The sequence below is a fragment of the Macaca mulatta genome, chromosome 5 (assembly GCF_049350105.2).
Source record: "Macaca mulatta isolate MMU2019108-1 chromosome 5, T2T-MMU8v2.0, whole genome shotgun sequence".
Lineage (NCBI taxonomy): Eukaryota > Metazoa > Chordata > Mammalia > Primates > Cercopithecidae > Macaca > Macaca mulatta.
This window is the reverse complement of record NC_133410.1, coordinates 30,630,403-30,657,002: the sequence shown is the minus strand read 5'-3', so window position 1 is coordinate 30,657,002 and position 26,600 is coordinate 30,630,403. Positions and strand designations below refer to the sequence as shown.

General features: G+C 36.5%; 1 pseudogene across 1 annotated transcript in view; it reads right to left on the bottom strand.

The window, feature by feature from the left end:
• Window positions 1–26,600, bottom strand: part of LOC114678147 (uncharacterized) — a 131,474-nt pseudogene that overhangs the window by 41,622 nt on the left and 63,252 nt on the right. Inside the window, exon 2 of the transcript XR_003729418.2 lies at window positions 8,106–9,954. The product of XR_003729418.2 is annotated as an uncharacterized LOC114678147 (transcript). The remainder of the gene's footprint in view (window positions 1–8,105; window positions 9,955–26,600) is intronic.

Here is a 26,600-nt window from a genome sequence, read left to right as displayed (position 1 = left end):
CTCAGCTCACTGCAAGCTCCGCCTCCCGGGTTTACGCCATTCTCCTGCCTTAGCCTCCCGAGTAGCTGGGACTACAGGCGCCCACCACCTCGCCCGGCTAGATTTTTGTATTTTTTTTGTAGAGACGGGGTTTCACTGTGTTAGCCAGGATGGTCTCGATCTCCTGACCTTGTGATCCGCCCTTCTCGGCCTCCCAAAGTGCTGGGATTACAGGCTTGAGCCACCGCGCCCGGCCAGTACAGTTTAAGAGGTGACAAAGGTAACATATATCTGCAACCAACATAATTTTAAGCAAATATATTGCAATTCAGAGTAGATGCTCACCAGAACGATACTGGACAGATCATAATCCAAAGTGTGAGGATGTCTTCTTGCCTAAATTTACCTACAAAATTTAGCAAGCATCTCTACAAATTAATGAATCATTGGCATGATGATGATGATGATAATGATAATAATTATCATTTACGGAGCACTTATATGCCCAGTGCCATTTTTAAAATAATAGTCTCATAACACTTGCCCCATCATTCTGAGGTAGGTGTTATTTTATTTTCATCTTCATTTTTTGAATGAGGGACCTAAATTTAAGAAGATTAAATAATAAAGGCAAACATTTGCTGTGTATGTATTGTGTGACAGATTACACGCTAAGTACTTTACATGGACAAATATCTTATCTAAACCTAATAACAGCTCCATAAAGTAAGTTCCATGTTAATCCCCATTTATAAATGAAGAAATATAGACATGCAAAGGGAACTTGCCCAAGATCACATACCTAGTAGTAAGACTCAAATCCATTTGTGTGCTACTGTTGAAACTTAGCTATTAATGACTTCATATTGCCTTTCTTGGATTTGTTTTCTGTATGCCAAATAGACTGTGATGTCAAATAGAACTGACTTTGAATCTTGGTTCTTAAATCATGCAGCTGTCATTTTAATGTCCCTGAGACCCAGTTTCTTCTATACAATTAAATAGCAATAATAGCTACCTTATAGGGTTGTTTAAGGGTTAAATGTAACACTGATATGTATAACATTTAGCTCAGGGTTTGGTACATACTAAATACTCCATAAAGAATAGTTACTATTATTATTTTTAAGATTTAGAACAAAAATAATCATTTACCTTAATAAATTACTTAACGTAAATATTAAAACATGATCAATACTGTGCATAAAATGACAATAATAATCGTATCATAAAAGGAAATACAATTTTAGAAAGATAGTAAATTGTCTTACATCTGTATAGCGCTGTGGAGTATGTACATGGGTGTTGTACAACTTTTTTCCACTTAATCCTAATTATTTTCCTTGGATTGAGTAAAGCAGTCTGCGCTTCCTCTGCCACACACGTGAAACAGAGGTTCTGAGTGATTATCCAAAGCAAAAAAAATGACTAGCGGTTGAGCTGGGACTCTTCCAAATAGTTCTCTCAATAAAAATCCACAATTCTCTCTATATCAGGTACAGTGTAAAGAATACACACAAGCCTACTAGTTTTATGTATAGTTGAATTTCTAAGTACAAAATCATTTTACATACTTATGTATTAGTTTCACAATATAAAAACTTACTATGTATACAAATGCCAGTTCCCATCAAGAAACAGACTGTGTAGCACTCATACAATTTTACGAACACTTATTCTAAAAGTCGTATTCACTGCTACTTAAGAGAATAAATCAGACACTATCATACAGGAAGAAGAAAAATATAAACATTTAATATAGGAGAGGTCTTTGAAAAGTACTATGGTTAGAGGAAGTTGATTTTCTTCCCTTCATCTAAGTCAAAGCCATTGAAAATAACTTGCATCTGAAGAGAAAAAATGATGCATATTAAAAAGCGTAAGTGTATTCATTTTTAGGAAATAAGAGCTATCTTCCTTAAACAGACATTGTTACATGGAATAATAAATCAAAATCAGCTAGGTAGATATTTATACTTTAAAATATGATGCTTAGTTTTAGTTTCTGTATGTGAAAATGTTAAGTATTATTCCAGGACATGATTTTGAAAGTTTCAGATTTTTAAAAAATCAAAAATTAAAAAGAGACATGCTGAATTGTGTAAGTTACTTTTTGATTCTGGATATCAGATCTTTGTTTGATGCATAGTTTGTGAGGTTGTTACAAACCTGTAAGTTGTCAGTTTACTCCATTGATAGTTTCTTTTGCTGTGCAAAATATCTTCGGTTTAATTAGGTCGCACTTTTCAATGTTTGTTTTTGTTGCACTTGCTGCTGAGGATTTAGTCATAAATCCTTTGCCAAGGCTGATATCCAGAATGGTATTTTCTAGGTTTTCTTCTAGAACTTTTATGGTTTGAGGTCTTATGTATAAATATTTAATCCACCTTGAATTAATTTTTGTATATGGTGAAAGGTAAAAATCCAATTTAATTCTTCTGCATATGGCTAACCAGTAATCCCAGTACCATTTATTGAATGGGGAGTCCTTCCCCATTGCTTTTTACAATTTGAGAAACAAAAAACAAATGATCACCTTAAAAAGTGAACCAAAGACATGAACAGATACGTCTCAGAATAAGACACATAAGCAGCCAACAAACAGGAAAAAACGCTCACTAAAGCGTTTTTGGTGACTTCTCTAAATCACTAATCATCAGAGAAGTGCAAATCAAAACCACAATCAGACACTATCTCACGCCAGTCAGAATAGCTATTATTAAAACGGCAAAAAATAACAGACACTGGAGAGGTTGCATAGAAATGGAAATGCTTATACACTGTTGATAGGAATCTAAATTAATTCAACCATGGTGAAAAGCAATTTGGAGATTTCTCAAGGGTCTTAGAACTACTATGTGACACAGGAATTCCGTTACTGGGTATATACCTAAAGGAAAATTAACAGTTCTACCAAAAAGATACATGAACTTGCATATTCATTGCAGCACTATCCATAATAGCAAAGACATGTAATCAGAATACTTGGACTGGATAAAAAAATGTGGTACATATACACTGTAGAATACTGTCCAGCTATCAAAAAGAACAAATCATGTTCTTTGCAACAACAAAGATGCAGCTGGAGGCCATTACTCTGGGGAAATTAACTCAGGAGAAGGAACCAAATACCACATGTTCTCACTTATAAGTGGGAGTCAAACAATGGGGTACACATGGACATAAAGAAGGGAGTATACACTGGGGACTACTAAAGGGGGTACCAAAAAAATGAGGGAAGAATTGAAAAACTGCCTCTTGACTACTATGCTTGCTACCCAGGTAATGAGATCATTTGTACCCCGAACCTCTGCATCATGCAATATACATGTAACATATATGTAACATATTTGTCACATATATGTAACAAACCTGCACATGTACTGCCATAATCTAAAATAAAAGTTGACCTTATATTTAAAAAAGATATGCTATTTACCAAACCAAAACAAATGAACAAACATCCTCTCCCACCAGGCTCTGTGAAATAGGAAATGTTAACATTTAGCAACTTCTGAATCCCAGCACTGAGGAAAGGTAGAAAATGGTGGTAACACATAAAAAAGTAGGTACATTGGTAGTAACTAAAAATAAAAAAGAAAAAAAAGAAGTAGCACAAAAATACCTACTAAGTGTGTCATATTCTGCTTTTACTTTTTATTACATCAGGCTCATAGAACACATTGAAAAATCCCACATGACATTTTCTTCTCATTGCCACCTAATCTTTTCCAAACATTCATGCCTTTCTGGTATTCACTCTGAGATTACTCAGCCTCTCACTCAGTACCAAAAATAGAGATCTTTAATAAGAAATTCCTCTACTCTTTCTACGATGTTTCTCTCTTCACTCAAACCTTTTCCCTTCCTTTTTATTTCAGAATAATTCTGTTGATCCCATTCACTCAAAGCTCCTCTCGGCTTAAAAAAAAAAATCTTATTGCTTTTACATATAATTTTTTTATTTTTTCCTGAGTTTTGTGCATCCTAATGTTATGCTCAATTCTCCTTCATGAAAAAAACATGTTTTTACTCCTTCTTATTGCCCTTTCAAGGAACCCTGTGAGCTTGGACACTGCAGCATGATGAAATGATCAAAAGATAATTCTCTAGATATTCTGGACTATGTAATAGTTACTGATCACTTAATACATGTTGGGCATAGGGCTACATATTTTCAACTACTTATTAAGTTCTCAGAAATCATTATGTTTTTCTGATGTTTAAGTCTTAAATTGGATTTCTAAATTGAATACATTTTAAATTTGCATTTCTTACAAATGTATGCTTGGAAATAAACATGCTAGTCTAAAAACAAGGCTAAATAGGATTAGTATGTCAAAATTTTATTCTGTATCATTTTGATTTTTTCTACCTTAATTGGACTTAGATAAAAAGTTTGAAATGTCCTTGCAGATAAACATATGACATAACAATAAAAACAATTACAATAACAATAATTGGTATCCTTGGACTCCTGAACAAGAAAGAAAGGAAATCTAGAATATAGCTAATGGATTAATAGAAGACACATTGATCCAGAAACAAAAAGCCTCCATGAGGTCTCAGAAAAACTGACAGCTAGAAAAATATGTGATCAGATAATAAAGTGTTGTAGTATAAAACTTTATCCATGGTTCATTTTTGGATTATGACAAAGTTCTAGGTGTAGTCATGAAGTATATGAAGGCGTATGTGGGCATGAAACTAAAGTCATTGGAGTTGAAGAAGAGAGACAATTATAATACATGTGGATTCAATTATTATGAATTTCCAAGGACACTATTATAGCCCAGGATCATGGCTCCAAGGACAGCCATGAAGTCAGTGACAAAACCTTTGGTGAATAACTTAGAGTGATTGTAGCAACGAATGAATGTATTGAAACCAGATCATTTGAATTCAACAGTGTTTTTATCTAAGAATAAAGGATTAATAATTTGGAATGGTAATTATAACAAGGGAAGATATCCTTATTCCTGTTCTTGAAGGTTTTGTTCTTATCATCAATGCGTGGTGGCTAGAAGATCAACATAGTTTTTCAGGGACCACAGGGGAGGCCATGTATTCTGTGGAGACCAGGATTTATTTAAGAAAAGAAAATAATGGGCAGAAAGAGTATTCATTGTAGTTAATTGCAGTGGAGCTAATTAATAGATCAAAGAGTCCAGATTTGGCAGAGAGGGCAGCAATAGGAGTGTTGAGTTAAAGGAATATTGGATACCATTTCAAAGAGAATATTTTATTAAACTGACTTCACGGCCCAAGGTAGTGAGTTGACAGAAACAAGAGGTGTGTTGGAATTATCTGCTGTCAAGATACTTACAGGGACTCTGGGCAAAGGTCCATTCAAACTGGTAGTAACACAGCCGGAAGTTTTGTGCTGTTTGATGGTAAACAATGTTTTATGCTTGTTGCCAGTCACATTTATCATTTTGTTTATATTTTCACCTACATGTTTTGCTGGAAAAATTGTGAATTTCCTATTTACTTGTCTTCCAAGGAGAAAGACAATTATTCCAAAAAGGAAAAGGGAACAGAGAACAATGATTAAGTCCCTTAAATAATTTTTGTATCTATAAGAGATTCTTTATAAAGCAACCCTAAATTATTTTTCAAGTGGAACTGTATTTTCTTTATTATTTTGATACTTCTATATCTATTTTCCCATATTATTTTCTACTATTTCTGTAAATCACCCAGAAGCAGCTTATATTTTTGTGACTCTAAGCTACACGTTTCTTATTATTGAATATTATCCTTCATCTGACTTTTTCTGATAAAGCTAAATTGAACTGATATGACAAAAAAACACACTTCTTACTGGAAATATTAATTATTCACAGACTGCATTCCAGTATCATGCACCAAATGAATAAAGAAAAATATCTCTAATTCTGCACAAGGTAATTTTGGGGAAACCAACATTCACAGTATTAGTCATGCTGATAGTCAGAACTATGAGCAGTTTTAAAAGACAGATATTCTTCTTTCTTCAGTGCTGTTTAATGATTTCTCATAGGCGTCCTTATAAGGCCGTAGAGGTTAGAGTGGGACAGACATGGGCTTTTCAGTCAAGCCGTCTTGAATCTGCTTAACTCATTGATTGGCATTTATTGGTGGTATTGGCTGTTTAATTTCAGAGCCTCCACTGTTAATACTACACTATATTGCTTCTCATAGAATCAACTCACTTGGCAATGATGAGAAATAAATGAAATATTTATCTTTTCTATGCTTTTCATTTATTTTATAGTATAGGACAATGAAGCAATTTTTTCAGGGTCCTGAAGCTATCAGGTGGTAGAACTGAGATTAAAAAACAAATAAGCCAAAACCAAAACAAAGAAAAAACACTGTCTTAACTTCATATCCAGTGCAATGTCTAATATAACATATATTTTCTCATGCTGGAGAGCATGTTTTAATGTATAATTGTTTTACTTAAGAAAAAAAATCAATGAGGTCTATAATCATTCTGTTTTGAGTCCTGGAGTTTTTGTTTGTTTGTTTGTTTGTTTTCACAGTAGAAGAAACTAGTGGTCTTGAGAATGGTATTGTGCTTATACTGCAATCTCATGGTAATTATATGTATATTGCAAATATAATTTTTCTCTATTTTTTATTTCACATAGTTTTAACTAATATACAGAAATCACAGAGGTACATTATTGCTAAGATATAAAGATCATCTGTTGAAATGATTAATTATTAATGTATTCACATGCTAGCTAATTAAAAATATTTAGTGTAAGTGTATATATTAGGGTTCTCTAGAGGGACAGAACTAATGGAATACATATACATGTATATGTGTATATATAAATATATGTATATGAATTTATTAAGTATTAACTCACACAACCACGAGGTCCCACAATAGCTCGTCTGCAGGCTGAGGAGCAAGGGGAGACAGTCCAAGTTCCAAAACTAAAGAATTTGGAGTTCAATGTTTGAGGGCAGAAAGCATCCAGCACAGGAGAAAGATGTAGGCTGGGAAGCTAAGCCAGTCTCTCTTTTCATATTATATTCTAGCTGTGTTGGTGTCTGATTAGACTGTGCCCACCCAGATTAAGGGTGGGTCTGCCTTTCCCAGCCCTCTGACTCAGATGTTAATCTCCTTTGGCAACACCCTCACAGACTCGCCAAAGATTCAGGACTTTGTATCCTTCAATCCGATCAAGTTGACACTCAGTAATAACCATCACAAGTCCACCCCTTGTCAACTTGAACCCATACACATCTCCTGAGATCAGACATAATCTTCAAATAAAGACAATTAATAAGGTTGTAATTATTCCGAAAGTAATACAACTATATTTCATACAACCGGAAACACACCAATTCCCAACCCAAATACTATTAGGTAAAGTTAACAATACATAAATGCTGATACGAAGTGAATAAATCTTATATTGCATGATAAAGAAGAAAGGAAATAAAATGAAGACTTTTTTTTAGTAAAAGTGTATACATGCACAGACTTTTTTTTTTTTTTTTTTTTTTTGAGACGGGAGTCTCGCTCTGTGGCCCAGGCTGGAGTGCAGGCGCGATCTCGGCTCACTACAAGCTCCGCCCCCCCGGTTCCCGCCATTCTCCTGCCTCAGCCTCCCTTGTAGCTGGGACTACAGGCGCCCGCCACCATGCCTGGCTAATTTTTTTTTTTTGTATTTTTAGTAGAGACGGGGTTTCACCGTGTTAGCCAGGATGGTCTCGATCTGCTGACCTCGTGATCAGCCCATCTCGGCCTCCCAAAGTGCTGGGATCACAGGCGTGCCACACAGACATGTTTTTAACAAAATAAGGAGGAAATACTCATGACGATTACAGTCCTCATTTCTGCAGCTGGTCATGTGGTCGTAGTTGGTATTGATGACTACCTTCTTCTACTACCCATTCTATATTCCTTGTGCCTTCAACAAGCACCTTAGCAGGTCGTGTTTTTTGTTTTTTGTTTTGTTTTTCCTGGTGGAGTGTCCCAAACCTTCATTCCTGGAAGGTCTGGTCATTTGTGGTCCTGCCTGGATTGGACTATTGTAGTTTCCCAATGACCTTAATCACAGGGCATGGTAATACTAACAGATGCCCTAATGGATCTCCTGTATTCCCTGCACACTCTTCCTTACCTTTATTGTGGAGTAGTAGACTGATTTCATCTTGATAATCCGGGTCAATCATGCCAGCCAAGTAACTCCTTTCTTAACCTGTTGACTTAAAAGTAAGAGAAGTCCTAAGTGTCCAGGTGGCAATCTTAACTTCTAGTTGAATGGAATTTTTGTGTCTCCTGGCGGCAGTATTTCTCCCTCTGGAACTAAGACCTCTAAGCCAGCAGAATATAATGTCATGGGAACAGGACGCAAAAATTTTGCCAGTGGATCTCTAGGGGTGATGCTGAGTGGTGCCAGTTCCACTTCCACCCCCTTGATTCCCGGACCCATGAATCTTGGCTATGAGGAAACAGTACCATGTATCGACCTCTGATTCAGCACATACACAGCCTTCTGGAGCACTTTGCCCCAGCCCTGCAAAGTATTGTCACCTCGTTACCATTGTAATTGTGACTTCAAAGGGCATTCCAGCGTTCTGTCAATCTAGCTGCTTCAGGGTGAAGGGGAACAGGATAAGACCAGCAAATTCCATGAATATGAGCCCACTGCCGCACTTCTTTACCCATAAGTGAGTGCCTTGGTCAAAGGCAATGCTGTGTGAAATACTATGACAGTGGATAAGGCATTCTGTGAAGCCATGGATGGTAGTCTTGGCAGAAGAATTGCATGCAGGATAAGTAAACCGATATCCAGAGTAAGTGTCTATTCCAGTGAGAACAAATCTCTGCCCTTTCCATGATGGAAAATGTCAAATATAATTAACCTGCCACTAAGTAGCCGGCTGATCACCTCAAGGAATAGTGCCATATCAAGGGCTCAGTGTTAGTCTCTACTGCTGGGAAATTGGGCACTCAGCAATGGTCACAGCCAGGTCAGCCCTGGTGAGTCCATGTTGCTGAGCCCATGCATAACCTCTATCCTTGCCGCCATGGCCACTTTGTTCATAGGCCCACTGGGATAAGACGGTGGCTGGGGAAAGGGGCTTAGTGGTGTCCACAGAACTGATCATTCTTTCCACTTGATTATAAACATCCTCCTCTGCTGAGGTGACCCCTTGGTGAGCACTCACATGGGATACAAATAACTTCACAATTTTTGACCACTCAGAGAGGTCCATTCACACACCTCTTCCTCAAATTTCTTTATCACCAATTTTCCAATCATGCTTCCTCCAAGTTCCTGACCATCCAGCCAAACCATTATGTGAGGCCCATGAATCAGTATATAATCGCATATCTGGCCATTTCTCCTTCCTTGCAAAGTGCACAACCTGGTGCACCGCTCGAAGTTCTGCCCACTGGGAAGATTTCCCTTCATAGCTATCCTTCAGGGATGTCCAAGAGAAAGGCTGTAGTGCTGCAGCTGTCCACTTTCGGGTGATGCCTGAATATTGTGAAGAACCTGTGAACCAGGCCCCAGTCTTCTCTTCCTCTGTCAACTGATCACGGGGAACTCCCCATGTAGCCATCGGTGCAGGCTGAGGAAGAAAAGGCAGAGTGGCAGGAGTGGAGGCCATGGGCATTTGAATCACTTCCTCATGTAACTTACTTGTGCCTTCAGGAACTGCTAGAACCTGATCATGCATATACCATTTTCACTTGATGATGGAATGCTGCTGTGCACAACCTACTTTATGGCTAGATGGGTCAAAAAGCATCCAGTTCATGATAGGCAGTTCATGTTGCATGGTGACTTGATGACCCATAGTCAAATGTTTAGTTTCCACCAAAGCCCAGTGATGGGTCAAGAGTTGTCTCTCAAAAAAGAGAGTAGTTATCTGCAGAAGATGGTAGGTCCTTGCTCCAAAGTCATACAGGCCTCTGCTGTGATTCACCTATGAGGGCCTGTCAAAGGCTCCAAGCAACATCTGTTTTTCCATAATTTCAGCTCTTTTTCTACAGGAGATAAGACTCTCACTACGGGCAATCTTAGCAGATTTGAGCCTCAATAATTTTAGGGACAGAATCCCCGAGTTCATCATTTTCTTTTATCACTTTGTCCACTAAACTTAGGAGCAACCAATCAACTTCATTACATTCCTTGGTTCCCCATATATGGACAAAGGTATTACGTACAGAGTCACTAAACTCCTTGGCTCTCAGAAGCCATGAATCATGAGGGTCAAATGCATTTATTTTGCATAACTCTCTAAACAGTTCATGTCAAGGACTACCAGGGTACTCCATACTACTAGAAGTAGAGTCCTTAGCATTTTGGGGTCTAATCATGTTAAGCAACCAACTCCAGAAACCCTAAAACTAATGAAAGAACTCCATCCTTAATATTCTGTTCCTCTAGAACCATGCCTGGTACCAAAATCTATATTACTCTGGGTTCTCTAGAGAGATAGAACTAATGGAAAACATACGTGTGTGTGTGTGTGTGTGTATGTATAAAAGGGAGTTTATTAAGTATTAACTTACATAATCACAAGGTCCCACAATAGGACATCTGTAGGCTGAGGAGCAAGGAGAGCCAGTCTGAGTTCCAAAACTGAAGAACTTGGAGTTCAATGCTCACGGGCAGGAAGCATCCAGCATGGGAGAAAGATGTAGGCTGGGAGGCTAGGCCAGTCTCTCTTTTCACATTTTTCTGCCTGCTTATATTCTAGCTGTGCTGACAGCTGATTAGACTATGCCCACCCAGATGAAGGGTGAGTCTGCCTTTTCCAGCCCATTGACTCAAATGTTAATCTCTTTTGGCAACACCCTCACAGACATACCCAAGATCAATACTTTATATCCTTCAATCCAATCAAGTTGACACTCGGTATTAAGCATCAGAATGTATTTTCTTTATCCAATACTACATTGAGTGCTAGGATAAGACACAAAATCTGATTTCAAAAATAAATTATTTTCTCAAATTTAATTTTGGATATATATACACATATATGCATCACTACATATACATATACACATATATAAAATCCATTACAAATATTTTTAACTCATGTAAGATCTAAATTCTTTTACTTTTCAAATTTCATACTCCTTATAAGAGTAGGAAATTGAAGTATTGCCAACGTCACCTCCTGGCTGACTGCGTCTTTTCTTATAGTCCCACAAGTAGGGTTCATTGACCTGTCTCCTAGATACAGTTTCCCCAGATTCCAGCTTGTCTCATTTTCTCTACTATAACAATAACCTAAATTTACACTTTAATAAATATCCTTCAGAAATTGGATTAGGACAGGAATAGGAATTCTGGTACCAGAATACAATTAGCTACTGTATATCTTGAATTCCAAAGACACACTTACTAAGTACAATCAGATAAATTTAAGACTCTATTATCATACAGTGGCAATCTCTTGAGTAACAGGCATATGTTCCTAAAGATGATATACTCATATTTTAAAGCGTTAATCATCTAAATGTTTCTGCGTTGGCTCATCTTCCATTAAATGCATCCTTTACTCTCCATCGAGAGGATACAAATTCTACTCAGTTCTATTTACTTTAGAGATATATTAAAAATATCTGAGGAGGGGGTACGGATCTCTGTTTTGAAATTTTGAACTCATGGGCTCACTTCCAACCATATTATTGTCACTTTGTGTCTGCTGAAGAAATTAATACTGTAAAGTTGTAGGACTTTTTAAAACGTAATTAATCTGTGAAATGTTCCTGTATACAAATACATTAACTAATTTCATGAAGTCTATCTGAAAACTTCATTTTTGACACCATTCCAAGACTCATTAATAGTGTACTCTCTTTAGTATATGAGCACCTGTAATGCTCAGCATTGTTTGTAGGATGTTTTATCCCACATCACGTTATTGCCAGTGAATATCTACTAAATTATTCTTCTCTCTAACTTGACATATTTTATTTTTAGCATTAACTATTTAACATGCAGTTCAATTGAAGTATTTTCAATTTTTGGAAGCTTATATGTGTATATATATATATACAAGTACATATAACAATAATATTTATCAAATATCAATAACACATTTGCATTAGAAAATCAGATAACGTTATGTTCTTTTTTATTTTTGTATTTTATAATTTTTACAAAACTGAAAGATGTACTGGTATACTAAGATTGTTATAAATGGACAAAGATTCATAAATATAAAACAACATTACCAACCACTCTCAGGTTTGCAAGATAAGGGAAATGTCCTCAAACAACAATAATAGTAGTAATATTAATAATACGATTTATGTTTTTACTAGTACTTTTCAATTCATAAAGACATTTGGAGAGGTATTATCAACATTTTATAGAAAAGGACCCTCATCCTGACCATGCTATGTGAGTACATAAAAAAATTGAACCCAGACATTCCAACTGTAAGTCGAGTGCATGTTTCATTATAATGAAAAAAACAACAGATGCTGGAGAGGATGTGGAGAAATAGAAATGCTTTTACACTGTTGATGGGAGTGTAAATTACTTCAACCACTGTGGAAGGTAGTGTGGTGTATCCTCAAGGATATGGAACTAGAAATACCATTTGACCCGGCAATCCCATTTCTGGGTATATATACCCAAAGTATTAGAAATCATTCTACTATAAAGATATATGCACACGTATATTTATTGTGGCACTGTTCACAATAGCAAAGACTTGGAATCAACCAAAATGCCCACCAATGACAGACTGGATAAAGAAAATGTGGCATATATATACCATGGGATACTATGCATCCATAAAAAAGGATGAGTTATTGTCCTTTGTAGGGACATGGATGAAGCTGGAAACCATTATTTGCAGCAAATTAACAGAAGAACAGAAAAGCATTTTCTCACTCACAAGTGGGAGTTGAACAATGATAACACATGGACACAAGGAGGGGAACATCACACTCCAGGTCCTGTCATGGGTGGGGGGCTGGGGGAGGGACAGCATTACGAGAAATACCTAATGTAGATGACAGGTCGATGGGTACATCAAACCACCATGGCACGCGTACACCTATGTAACAAACCTGTACATTCTGCACATGTACCTCAGAACTTAAAGTATAATAAAAAAACATAGAGATTCAACCTCTGTCTTGCAACACAGCTAGGATCTGGGTAAACTGGAATTGGAAAGGGTAGAGTGGTGTGTGGGTTTCTGGGCAAGAGTTGGAACCAGAAAAGAAAAAGCTATGGGAAAAATAATAATAATATTCAAAGTCCAAATGATTTTCATTTATTTTAGTAACTTTTAGCATAAAGACCCTTACACTGAGGAAATTTGTACTACCTTTTTTTTTTTAACTGAATGTATATTTATTGAATAAATGTAAGAAATAACATGAAGTGAAAAATCAAGAAGAATGTTAGATAGACAGATATATCTTAAAGGAGATACTTGAAAACATAATGGCTATTTTTTCTGTATGGTTAACAGTGACAATAATTTTGTTTACTTTTATTTTTGCTGATTTGCATTTTCATATTTTCTTTTTTTTTTAATTATACTTTAAGTCCTAGGGTACATGTGCATAATGTGCAGGTTACATATGTATACTTGTGCCATGTTGGTGTGCTGCACCCATCAACTCGTCAGCACCCATCAACTCGTCATTTACATCAGGTATAACTCCCAATGCAATCCCTCCCCTCTACCCCCTCCCCATGATAGGCCCCGGTGTGTGATGTTCCCCTTCCCGAGTCCAAGTGATCTCATTGTTCAGTTCCCACCTATGAGTGAGAACATGCAGTGTTTGGTTTTCTGTTCTTGTGATAGTTCGCTGAGAATGATGGTTTCCAGCTGCATCCATGTACCTACAAAGGACACAAACTCATCCTTTTTTATGGCTGCATAGTATTCCATGGTGTATATGTGCCACATTTTCTTAATCCAGTCTGTCACTGATGGACATTTGGGTTGATTCCAAGTCTTTGCTATTGTGAATAGTGCCACAATAAACATATGTGTGCATGTGTCTTTATAGCAGCATGATTTATAATCCTTTGGGTATATACCCAGTAATGGGATGGCTGGGTCATATGGTACTTCTAGTTCTAGATCCTTGAGGAATCGCCATACTTCATTGGTCTTGATCTCCTGGCCTCATGATCCATCGGCCTCGTGATCTGCCCGCCTCCGCCTCCCAGAGTGCTGGGATTACAGTGTGAGCCATCACGCCTGGCCAATTTGTTTCTTTAAAACTATCTGCTATTCTTACTTGCTCTTCAAAAAAGTCAGATATCTTTGTTTGGGAAAATTCAGTTACTGCTATGGTAACCCAGGACCAAGAAATTTTGTGATTTTTCTTTTTAAGCACACCATACATATTATTTATTCACAGCTATAACTGTAAATACCTAATACCTTCAGCTATTATCAAAAGGGTTTGCAAAGGGAATACTGGAAAACAGCATTTGTGTTTTCTGTTCCTTATTCAACATATATAGCCACCTGGTGTCAAGTGACTGAAAATAAATCTGCATAGTCTATCAATATGAAATGAAGACACAAGTTTGAAATTAAAACACACATTATGAACATTGTAATTTTAAATTTTGCGTTTCAAGTTTGAATGTTAAATTGCTGCAACTATAAAAGTAACTTATATTTTCATTTGAGAATGGTGCCTAATAACATTTAAAAAACAATACCTAGCTCTCTGGTTATTTTCTTCTCTAATGATCAGCCTTGTTGGCAATTACAACTTTTAGTAATAGAGAATTTTACAAATTAAAATAGTCCCAACCACTCCCTATCAATCAAATTTCTTTACACTTAGCAAGGCAGTCAATAATATATAATTTCTTATTTGACCAGAAACTACTAGAAAAAAAAAAGAATCTATTTTAGTGCATTAAAAAGTAGAACATTTTAATCATTTATTTCAATATTTTTACTCTTTATTTAACAAATATTTTATTGAACAGCTACAAGGCACTAGAGATACAACAAGCAACACAGAAAAATCTACTCTGATAAAGCTTATGTTTCTGAAATAGCCACAAGGGAAAAAAAGTCAAATATATGGGAAAATCAAGTAAAAATAAGCACTATGAAGAAAAATAAAGAATGAAAGAAAGACACAGAGAGAGAGAGATGCATATTGTGTGGCTAGTTAAATACAGTGGACAGGGAAGACACTATAAAGTGACATTTGAGCACATACTTGAAGAAGGGAGAGAATAAGACAAGGAGCTCTCTGGGGAAAGATTCCAGACAATAAAAGCCAAGGTACAGGGGTGGCTGACAAGCAGAGAGTAAGTAAAGGATTTGCAGAGGATAACATCAGACATATGGAGAAGAGCAATCAGGTAAGGACTAATAGAATGTTCTAGGGACTTTAGTTTTTAAGCTGTATGATATAGGGACATATCAGAGGATTCCAAATAGGTAAGTAGTGTACTATAGCAAATTTTAGAGCAAACTGCTGACTGCTGTGTTGTACATTGACCGTAGAGGGCAGATAAGGGGTAGTAGATTACTTCTGAGCCAAGTGGAAAATACCAGGCAAAATGATAAAAGCCACACTGGAATGTGACTTGATAGGTGTTGATCTTTACCATCATTACAACTAAAAATGACAAGTAGACACACTGAAATTTTTTATTTGTATTTTGTTGTTGTTTTTTTTGGTTTTTTTTGTTTTTGTTTTTGTTTTTGAGATGGAGTCTTGTTCTGTTGCCCAGGCTGGAGTTCAATGACATGATCTCGGCTCACTACAACCTCCACCTCCCGGGTTCAAGTGATTCTCCTGCCTCAGCCTCCCTAGTAGCAGGGACAACAAGCGCACACCACCACAACCAGCTAATTTTTTGTATTTTTAGTACAGACAGGGTTTCACCATGTTGGCCAGGATAGTGTCAATATCTTGACCTCATGATCCACCCACCTTGGCCTCCCAAGGTGCTGGGATTACAAGCGTGAGCCACCACGCCAGACCCACACTGGATCTATTTCTGTGGTAGCACCAATAAGCTTTTCTGGCAGATTAGATGTGGTGAGGGAGATAACAAGAAAATCCAAGAATGCCTTCCCAAATTCGAGCAACTGGATGAGGAAGATATTTGTTAAGAAGAGTAACATTGCAGAGGATATTAGGATTTGATTGTGGAAACACGTTAAATTTAAACTGACTGTCATATATGTAACTGGAAATATTGAGTAAGTAGTTGGATACATGAAACTGGAGTTTAGGGGCATGTTCTGGGCTGAAGATGTAAATTTGGAAGCTGCCATTGCATAAATTGAATTTCATGTAATAAAACTAGATGAAATAATAAAGGGACTGGGTGGAAATAGGCAAGCAGATCAAGAAACATGGTCTGGGGTACCCCAACATTAATCACTCAGGGGATAGAAACAAAAGAGTTAACAAAGAAGAGTAAGAAGGTAAATTTAGGAGAATATATTTTCCTTAAAGCCAAATGAATAAAATGTTTCAAGGAAGAGGGAGTGATCCACTGCTAATGGTTGAGTTAAGATGAGGACTGAGAATTGATCCTTAGATTTAGGAATTAGGAGGTTGTTCATGATTTTGACCAGAGTTTTTTAACTAGAGTTTCAGGGGTGAAAATTCGATTGCCATAGATTCAATAAATAAATAAGGAGGGATTAGAGAGAGTGTGTATAAACATTCATGTTGGGGCATTTTCTTATGAGACAGCAGAGGAATAGGATATTAGATGGGGAGGAAAGTAATATAAAGAGGATTTATTTTGTTTGTTTATTTGCTTCTTTTTTTTTTTTTTTTTTTTTTTCTGAGATGGCGTCTCGCTCTGTCGCCCAGGCTGGAGCGCGGTGGTATGATCTCGGCCCACTGCAACCTGTGCCTCCCAGGTTCAAGCGATTCTCCTGCCTCAGCCTCCCAAGTAGCTGGGATTACAGGCACGTGCCACCACGCCCGGCTAATTTTTTTTGTATTTTTAGTAGAGATGGGGTTTCACCGTGTTAGCCAGGATGGTCTCAATCTCCTGATCTCGTGATCGGCCTGTCTCGGCCTCCCAAAGTGCTGGGATTACAGGCTGTTTATTTGCTTTTACAATGGTGTATTCTTATGTCAACAGCACTGATCCAATAGACAAGAAAAAAAAAAAAAAAGACATAAAAGAGAAGGGAAAATTGCTGGAATATTCTTCTTGGCTCACTATTAGGGATCTAGCACAAGAGAGAAGTTGGCTTTTAATAGCAGTACAGATTTTTTGGTTTTTTTAGTAATAATGGGAGGAAAAGTAGAGTACTTAAGTCCAAGTGTAGCTACACTGGTACATATTTTGATGGGAGCTTATGTAAATTCTCCTTTGATTGGTTATATTTTCTCAGTGCAACATTATCTGAGCTTGAAAATGAGAAGTTTCGGTGGTTTTAAGAAAGGGAGGAAGGTATTAATTAATTAATAAAGTAATCAAAGAGACTAGAAGAGTGGTTAAGGAAATTTAGTAGGACTAAAGTACTACTAAAGTACTATGAAGACTGTCAGCAAACTGAAATTATTGGCTATAATTTTAGTTTGAAATTAACCTGACCTGTGTAATTTTCATATACAGGTAATACCCTCCTAATCCAAAAATTCAAAATCTGAAATGCTCCAAAATCTGAAACTTTATGAACACCAACATGATACCACAGTGGAAAATTCCATATCTTACCAATGTAATGGATCAGTCATAATTGTGTCACATGCAGAGAATTTTTTAAAATATTGTATGAAATTATCTTAAGGCTATGTGTATAAGGTGTATATGAAATATAAATGAATTGAATATTTGAACTTAGGTCTGATATCTAAGATATCTCATTACATACATGCAAATACTCAAAATTTTGAAAAATATTGAAATCTGAAACAATTATTGCTCTAAACATTTTAGATGAGGGATACTCAACCTTTATTTCTGAAAGTCAAAATAAATAATTTGAACAGAAATGAATTATGGTCTGGTATTAAAACAGTTAGGTGTTAGCCAAAAATAGCAGACTCACCAGAAAGTTCTCAAAGCCAAGTTTCACACTGACCCTAGAGATCTTAGACAATCATGATTTTGGATTTTTCCATGTAAGATATCAGTGCTTATGTAACAAACTTCAGTTTGAAATTACTTTCTGTGTTCTAGATTATGTGATCCAAACATTTTCAATATCATGATTCTGTAATATTAAGAGTAGAGCTTTAAAAGATGTATATTAATTTATCATGTGTGATCTATATGTTATATGCATTTTTATACATGTATTAAGACAATTATGTGATAATTGATTACATATAATATATAATAAAACAATAATAGAAATAAATATATAAAATATGATATATTGTATCATATATATCTATATATAAGTATATAGCAAAACAAACATAGAAATAGATATTTTAAGTATTCTACATTTTATGAATAACTTTTTCACTAAAGTATAGCATTAATCACATATTAAAGAGGAAATTGTGTGTGTGCTTCATTTTTAAAAAAGAAAAAATTTCAATAAACATGCAATCATAAAGCAATTTAGAAGCCTGACTCTAAATTGTCTCTTTCCATATTTGATTATACTGACTCTCAGAGCTGGAAAAAAAAAACACTTCAGAAAATTATAGTTTTCATGAAAGAATTATAAACTAATTCTTTTTTAATTATGGTAAAATAGACATAACAAAATTTACCATCTTAATTATTTTTGAGTGTACATTTCAGTAGCATTGAGTACATTCACATTATCGTGCAACAAATCTCTAGAACTCTTTTTTCCTCCTGCAAAAACTGAAAGTCTGTATTTACTAAACAACTCCTTTTTCTTCCCTATACCCAGACCCTGGCAATCATCATTCTACTCTGTGCTTAGAAATTTGACTATTTGACTATTCTACATACCTCATATAAGTGGAGTTAATCAAAATTTGTCTTTTTGTGACTGGCTAATTTGACTTAAGATAATATTCTCAGGCATCATTCTTTTCATTGCTTTTGTCATTACTGCCTTTCTGCTTAAAGGCTGAATAATATTCCTTTGTATACATATACCACACTGTGTCCACTCACACATGAATGGACATTTGGGTTGCTTCTACCTTTTGGCTATTATGAATTATGCTACTGTAAATATGGGTGTACAAATATCTTCTCAAGAACCTGCTTTCAATTTTGGGAGTATATACCCAGAATTAAAAATGGTAAATTTTATTTTGAATTTTATTTTATTCTATTTTTAATTTTTGATTAACGATCATACTGCTTTACAGTGAAGCTGTAGCATTTTACATTCCTAACAACAGCACACAAGGGCTCCAATTTTTCCACATCCTCACCAACACTTATTATTTTTATTTATTATTTTTGATAGTAGGCATACTAATGGTGTGAATTGGAATCTCATTATGGTTTTGCTTTGTATCTCCCTAGTATGTGGTGATGTTGAGCATTTTCTCATGTGTTAATTGGTCATTTTGTATATCTTCTTTGAAGAAATGTCTATTCAACTCTTTCACCCATTTATCACAATATTTTTATTTTTTTTAAGAGATGGGGTCTCATTCTGTCACCCAGTCTGGAGTGCAGTGGCATGATTACAGCTCACTGCAACCTTGAACCCCCGGGCTCAAGTGACCCTCCTGTCTCAGCCTCCAAAGTAGCTAGGACTATAGGCATGTGTCACCATATGTGGCTATTTACAAAAATTGTAGATCTCCTTATGTTGCACAGGCTGGTCTCAAACTCCTGGCCTCAAGTGATCTTCCCACCTTGGCCTCCCAAAGTTTTGGGATTACAGGTATGAGCCATCATGCCTTGCCATACACCCATTTTTCAATTAGGTTGTTTGCTTTATGGTTTTTGAACTGTGTGAGTTCTTTATATATTCCAGATATTATCCTCTTATCAGATATGTCATTCAAAAATATTATCTCTTATTCCAAAGATTGACTTTCCATTCTTTTGATTTTTAAAATGATACTTCATTTATTTAAAAATTTTATTCAAAATTCGGACTTACTTTTTCAATTTCCCTGATATCCATCCATTATTTCTTCTCACTAATTGAATTTTGTTGCATTTTAATATTTTTATCAAATGTATTCAAAATCTAATGACACTCTTATTTTGAAAGATTTTTAAACAGGTTGAAAATCTCCTTTTAAGTGTTTTATGTGGACAAAGAAATTTACAAGTGACAGTATTTCTGGAAGAAAATTAAATAATGATAGAAATATTTCCAAATAATTGTTTTCAAAAATATTCTCTCCATGACATTAATCAAAAAAAAAAAAAAAAAACTTCTTTTAAAACGTTATCTTAACTTTAAAGGAATTTGTTTTATATTTTGTTGTAACTATCTGCTAAATGGTGTCTAGTAATAGCCACTTGAAGGTCTGCAAATTTCTGACACATATTTTGGAAAACAAAATCTCAACTTTATATTTGACAACTCTTAAGAACATTACCAAGAACTCAGTGAAGTCGTATGTGCTACAAATACTGCTTATATCAAAGTATTTCATGAATTTCAAGATCTACATTATTTAAGATTATTTTTCTTAAATAAAATGCATTTGATGGAATAGACTTTTAATGCGTTCTTCAGTGAATGATGATGCAGTGCATGCACTTTACTTGTTGTATTATATCTATAAGCTTACCACTGTGATATGGTTTTGCTGTGTCCCCATCAAAATCTCATCTTGAGTCACAACTCCCACAGTTCCCACGTGTTTTAGGAGGAACCCAGTGGGAGCTGACTGAATTATGGGGTGAGTCTTTCTTGGCTGTTCTGTGATAGTGAATGAGTCTTATGAGAGCTAACGGTTTCAGAAATGGGAGTTTTCCTACACAAGCTCTCTCTTTGCCTGCTGCTATCCATGTAAGACTTGACTTGCTCCTCCTTAACTTCCACCATGATTGTGAGGACTCTCCAGCCATGTGGAACCGTAAGTGCATTAAACCTCTCTTTCTTTTGTAAATCTCCTAGTCTTGGGTGTGTCTTTATCAGCAGTGTGAAAACGGATTAATATCCACTATTTTTCTCCTTTTGTTAACAAATACAATACCTCATCAATGACTAAAACGGTTAAACTAATATGACTTTCATTAAAGAAAAAATATTATTGAGAATATAATTTATGGTACATAGTTTGTTTGATATTTCAAAAAAAAGGTGACCTTTTAGTATTTCCTTACAGAAGTAGAATCTAGCAAATACTGTATGGTGAGACATATTAAATATCTGTACTTCCGTCCAGTTATATATATTTGCCATCACAAAGAAGAAATTGATTTCACAATTATATTTGGATTATACTTCTTTTTTTTTTTAATTTATTTATTATTATTATACTTTAAGTTGTAGTGTACATGTGCATAACGTGCAGGTTTGTTACATATGTATACTTGTGCCATGTTGGTGTGCTGCACCCATCAACTCATCATTTACATCAGGTATAACTCCCAGTGCAATCCCTCCCCCCTCCCCCCTCCCCATGATAGGCCCCTGTGTGTGATGTTCCCCTTCCTGAGTCCAAGTGATCTCATTGTTCAGTTCCCACCTATGAGTGAGAACATGCGGTGTTTGGTTTTCTGTTCTTGTGATAGTTTGCTAAGAATGATGGTTTCCAGCTGCATCCATGTCCCTACAAAGGACGCAAACTCATCCTTTTTGATGGCTGCATAGTATTCCATGGTGTATATGTGCCACATTTTCTTAATCCAATCTGTCACTGATGGACATTTGGGTTGATTCCAAGTCTTTGCTATTGTGAATAGTGCTGCAATAAACATACGTGTGCATGTGTCTTTATAGCAGCATAATTTATAATCCTTTGGGTATATCCCCAGTAATGGGATGGCTGGGTCATATGGTACATCTAGTTCTAGATCCTTGAGGAATTGCCATACTGTTTTCCATAATGGTTGAACTAGTTTACAATCCCACCAACAGTGTAAAAGTGTTCCTATTTCTCCACATCCTCTCCAGCACCTGTTGTTTCCTGACTTTTTAATGATCGCCATTCTAACTGGAGTGAGATGGTATCTCATTGTGGTTTTGATTTGCATTTCTCTGATGGAGAGTGATGATGAGCATTTTTTCATGTGTCTGTTGGCTGTATGAATGTCTTCTTTTGAGAAATGTCTGTTCATATCCTTTGCCCACTTTTTGATGGGGTTGTTTGTTTTTTTCTTGTAAATTTGTTTGAGTTCTTTGTAGGTTCTGGATATTAGCCCTTTGTCAGATGAGTAGATTGCAAAAATTTTCTCCCATTCTGTAGGTTGCCTGTTCACTCTGATGGTAGTTTCTTTTGCTGTGCAGAAGCTCTTTAATTTAATGAGATCCCATTTATCAATTTTGGCTTTTGCTGCCGTTGCTTTTGGTGTTTTAGACATGAAGTCTTTGCCCATGCCTATGTCCTGAATGGTACTACCTAGGTTTTCCTCTAGGATTTTTATGGTATTAGGTCTAACATTTAAGTCTCTAATCCATCTTGAATTAATTTTCGTATAAGGAGTAAGGAAAGGATCCAGTTTCAGCTTTCTACTTATGGCTAGCCAATTTTCCCAGCACCATTTATTAAATAGGGAATCCTTTCCCCATTTCTTGTTTCTCTCAGGTTTGTCAAAGATCAGATGGCTGTAGATGTGTGGTATTATTTCTGAGGACTCTGTTCTGTTCCATTGGTCTATATCTCTGTTTTGGTACCAGTACCATGCTGTTTTGGTTACTGTAGGCTTGTAGTATAGTTTGAAGTCTGGTAGCGTGATGCCTCCAGCTTTGTTCTTTTGACTTAGGATTGTCTTGGAGATGCGGGCTCTTTTTTGGTTCCATATGAACTTTAAAGCGGTTTTTTCCAGTTCTATGAAGAAACTCATTGGTAGCTTGATGGGGATGGCATTGAATCTATAAATAACCTTGGGCAGTATGGCCATTTTCACGATATTGATTCTTCCTATCCATGAGCATGGTATGTTCTTCCATTTGTTTGTGTCCTCTTTTATTTCACTGAGCAGTGGTTTGTAGTTCTCCTTGAAGAGGTCCTTTACATCCCTTGTCAGTTGGATTCCTAGGTATTTTATTCTCTTTGAAGCAATTGTGAATGGAAGTTCATTCCTGATTTGGCTCTCTGTTTGTCTGTTACTGGTGTATAAGAATGCTTGTGATTTTTGCACATTAATTTTGTATCCTGAGACTTTGCTGAAGTTGCTTATCAGCTTAAGGAGATTTTGGGCTGAGACAATGGGGTTTTCTAAATATACAATCATGTCATCTGCAAACAGGGACAGTTTGACTTCTTCTTTTCCTAACTGAATACCCTTGATTTCTTTCTCTTGCCTGATTGCCCTAGCCAGAACTTCCAACACTATGTTGAATAGGAGTGGTGAGAGAGGGCATCCCTGTCTTGTGCCAGTTTTCAAAGGGAATTTTTCCAGTTTTTGCCCATTCAGTATGATATTGGCTGTGGGTTTGTCATAAATAGCTGTTATTATTTTGAGGTACGTTCCATCAATACCAAATTTACTGAGCGTTTTTAGCATGAAGGGCTGTTGAATTTTGTCAAAAGCCTTTTCTGCATCAATTGAGATAATCATATGGTTCTTGTTTTGGTTCTGTTTATATGCTGGATTATGTTTATTGATTTGCAAATGTTGAACCAGCCTTGCATCCCAGGGATGAAGCCCACTTGATCATGGTGGATAAGCTTTTTGATGTGTTGCTGAATCCAGTTTGCCAGTATTTTATTGAGGATTTTTGCAACGATGTTCATCAGAGATATTGGTCTAAAATTCTCTTTTTTTGTTGTGTCTCTGCCAGGCTTTGGTATCAGGATGATGTTGGCCTCATAAAATGATTTAGGGAGGATTCCCTCTTTTTCTATTGATTGGAATAGTTTCAGAAGGAATGGTACCAACTCCTCCTTGTACCTCTGGTAGAATTCAGCTGTGAATCCATCTGGTCCTGGACTTTTTTTGGTTGGTAGGCTATTAATTATTGCCTCAATTTCAGAGCCTGCTATTGGTCTATTCAGGGATTCAACTTCTTCCTGGTTTAGTCTTGGAAGAGTGTAAGTGTCCAGGAAATTATCCATTTCTTCTAGATTTTCCAGTTTATTTGCGTAGAGGTGTTTATAGTATTCTCTGATGGTAGTTTGTATTTCTGTGGGGTCGGTGGTGATATCCCCTTTATCATTTTTAATTGTGTCGATTTGATTCTTCTCTCTTTTCTTCTTTATGAGTCTTGCTAGTTGTCTGTCAATTTTGTTGATCTTTTCAAAAAACCAACTCCTGGATTCATTGATTTTTTGGAGAGTTTTTTGTGTCTCTATCTCCTTCAGTTCTGCTCTGATCTTAGTTATTTCTAGCCTTCTGCTAGCTTTCGAATGTGTTTGCTCTTGCTTCTCTAGTTCTTTTAATTGTGATGTTAGAGTGTCAATTTTAGATCTTTCCTGCTTTCTCTTGTGGGCATTTAGTGCTATAAATTTCCCTCTACACACTGCTTTAAATGTGTCCCAGAGATTCTGGTATGTTGTATCTTTGTTCTCATTGGTTTCAAAGAACATCTTTATTTCTGCCTTCATTTCGTTATGTACCCAGTAGTCATTCAGGAGCAGGTTGTTCAGTTTCCATGTAGTTGAGCGGTTTTGATTGAGTTTCTTAGTTCTGAGTTCTAGTTTGATTGCACTGTGGTCTGAGAGACAGTTTGTTATAATTTCTGTTCTTGTACATTTGCTGAGGAGTGCTTTACTTCCCATTACGTGGTCGATTTTGGAGTAAGTACGATGTGGTGCTGAGAAGAATATATATTCTGTTGATTTGGGGTGGAGAGTTCTATAGATGTCTATTAGGTCTGCTTGCTGCAGAGATGAGTTCAATTCCTGGATATCCTTGTTAACTTTCTGTCTCGTTGATCTGTCTAATGTTGACAGTGGAGTGTTGAAGTCTCCCATTATTATTGTATGGGAGTCTAAGTCTCTTTGTAAGTCTCTAAGGACTTGCTTTATGAATCTGGGTGCTCCTGTATTGGGTGCATATATATTTAGGATAGTTAGCTCTTCCTGTTGAATTGATCCCTTTACCATTATGTAATGGCCTTCTTTGTCTCTTTTGATCTTTGATGGTTGAAAGTCTGTTTTATCAGAGACTAGTATTGCAACCCCCGCTTTTTTTGGTTCTCCATTTGCTTGGTAAATCTTCCTCCATCCCTTTATTTTGAGCCTATGTATGTCTCTGCGTGTGAGATGGGTCTCCTGAATACAGCAGACTGATGGGTCTTGACTCTTTATCCAGTTTGCCAGTCTGTGTCTTTTAATTGGAGCATTTAGTCCATTTACATTTAAGGTTAAGATTGTTATGTGTGAACTTGATCCTGCCATTATGATATTAACTGGTTATTTTGCTCGTTAGTTGATGCAGTTTCTTCCTAGCCTCGATGGTCTTTACATTTTGGCATGTTTTTGCAATGGCTGGTACCGGTTGTTCCTTTCCATGTTTAGTGCTTCCTTCAGGGTCTCTTGTAAGGCAGGCCTAGTGGTGACAAAATCTCTAAGCATTTGCTTATCCGTAAAGGATTTTATTTCTCCTTCACTTATGAAACTTAGTTTGGCTGTATATGAAATTCTGGGTTTAAAATTATTTTCTTTAAGAATGTTGAATATTGGCCCCCACTCTCTTCTGGCTTGGAGAGTTTCTGCCGAGAGATCTGCTGTTAGTCTGATGGGCTTCCCTTTGTGGGTAACCCGACCTTTCTCTCTGGCTGCCCTTAAGATTTTTTCCTTCATTTCAACTTTGGTGAATCTGGCAATTATGTGTCTTGGAGTTGCTCTTCTCGAGGAGTATCTTTGTGGCGTTCTCTGTATTTCCTGGATTTGAATGTTGGCCTGCCCTACTAGGTTGGGGAAGTTCTCCTGGATGATATCCTGAAGAGTGTTTTCCAACTTGGTTCCATTTTCCCCCTCACTTTCAGGCACCCCAATCAGATGTAGATTTGGTCTTTTTTCATAATCTCATACTTCTTGCAGGCTTTGTTCATTTCTTTTTCTTCTTTTTTCTTTTGGTTTCTCTTCTCGTTTCATTTCATTCATTTGATCCTCAATCGCAGATACTCTTTCTTCCAGTTGATGGAGTCGGTTACTGAAGCTTGTGCATTTGTCACGTATTTCTCGTGTCATGGTTTTCATCTCTTTCATTTCATTTATGACCTTCTCTGCATTAATTACTCTAGCCATCAATTCTTCCACTTTTTTTTCAAGATTTTTAGTTTCTTTGCGCTGGGTACGTAATTCCTCCTTTAGCTCTGAGAAATTTGATGGACTGAAGCCTTCTTCTCTCATCTCGTCAAAGTCATTCTCCGTCCAGCTTTGATCCGTTGCTGGCGATGAGCTGCGCTCCTTTGCCGGGGGAGATGCGCTCTTATTTTTTGAATTTCCAGCTTTTCTGCCCTGCTTTTTCCCCATCTTTGTGGTTTTATCTGCCTCTGGTCTTTGATGATGGTGATGTACTGATGGGGTTTTGGTGTAGGTGTCCTTCCTGTTTGATAGTTTTCCTTCTAACAGTCAGGACCCTCAGCTGTAGGTCTGTTGGAGATTGCTTGAGGTCCACTCCAGACCCTGTTTGCCTGGGTATCAGCAG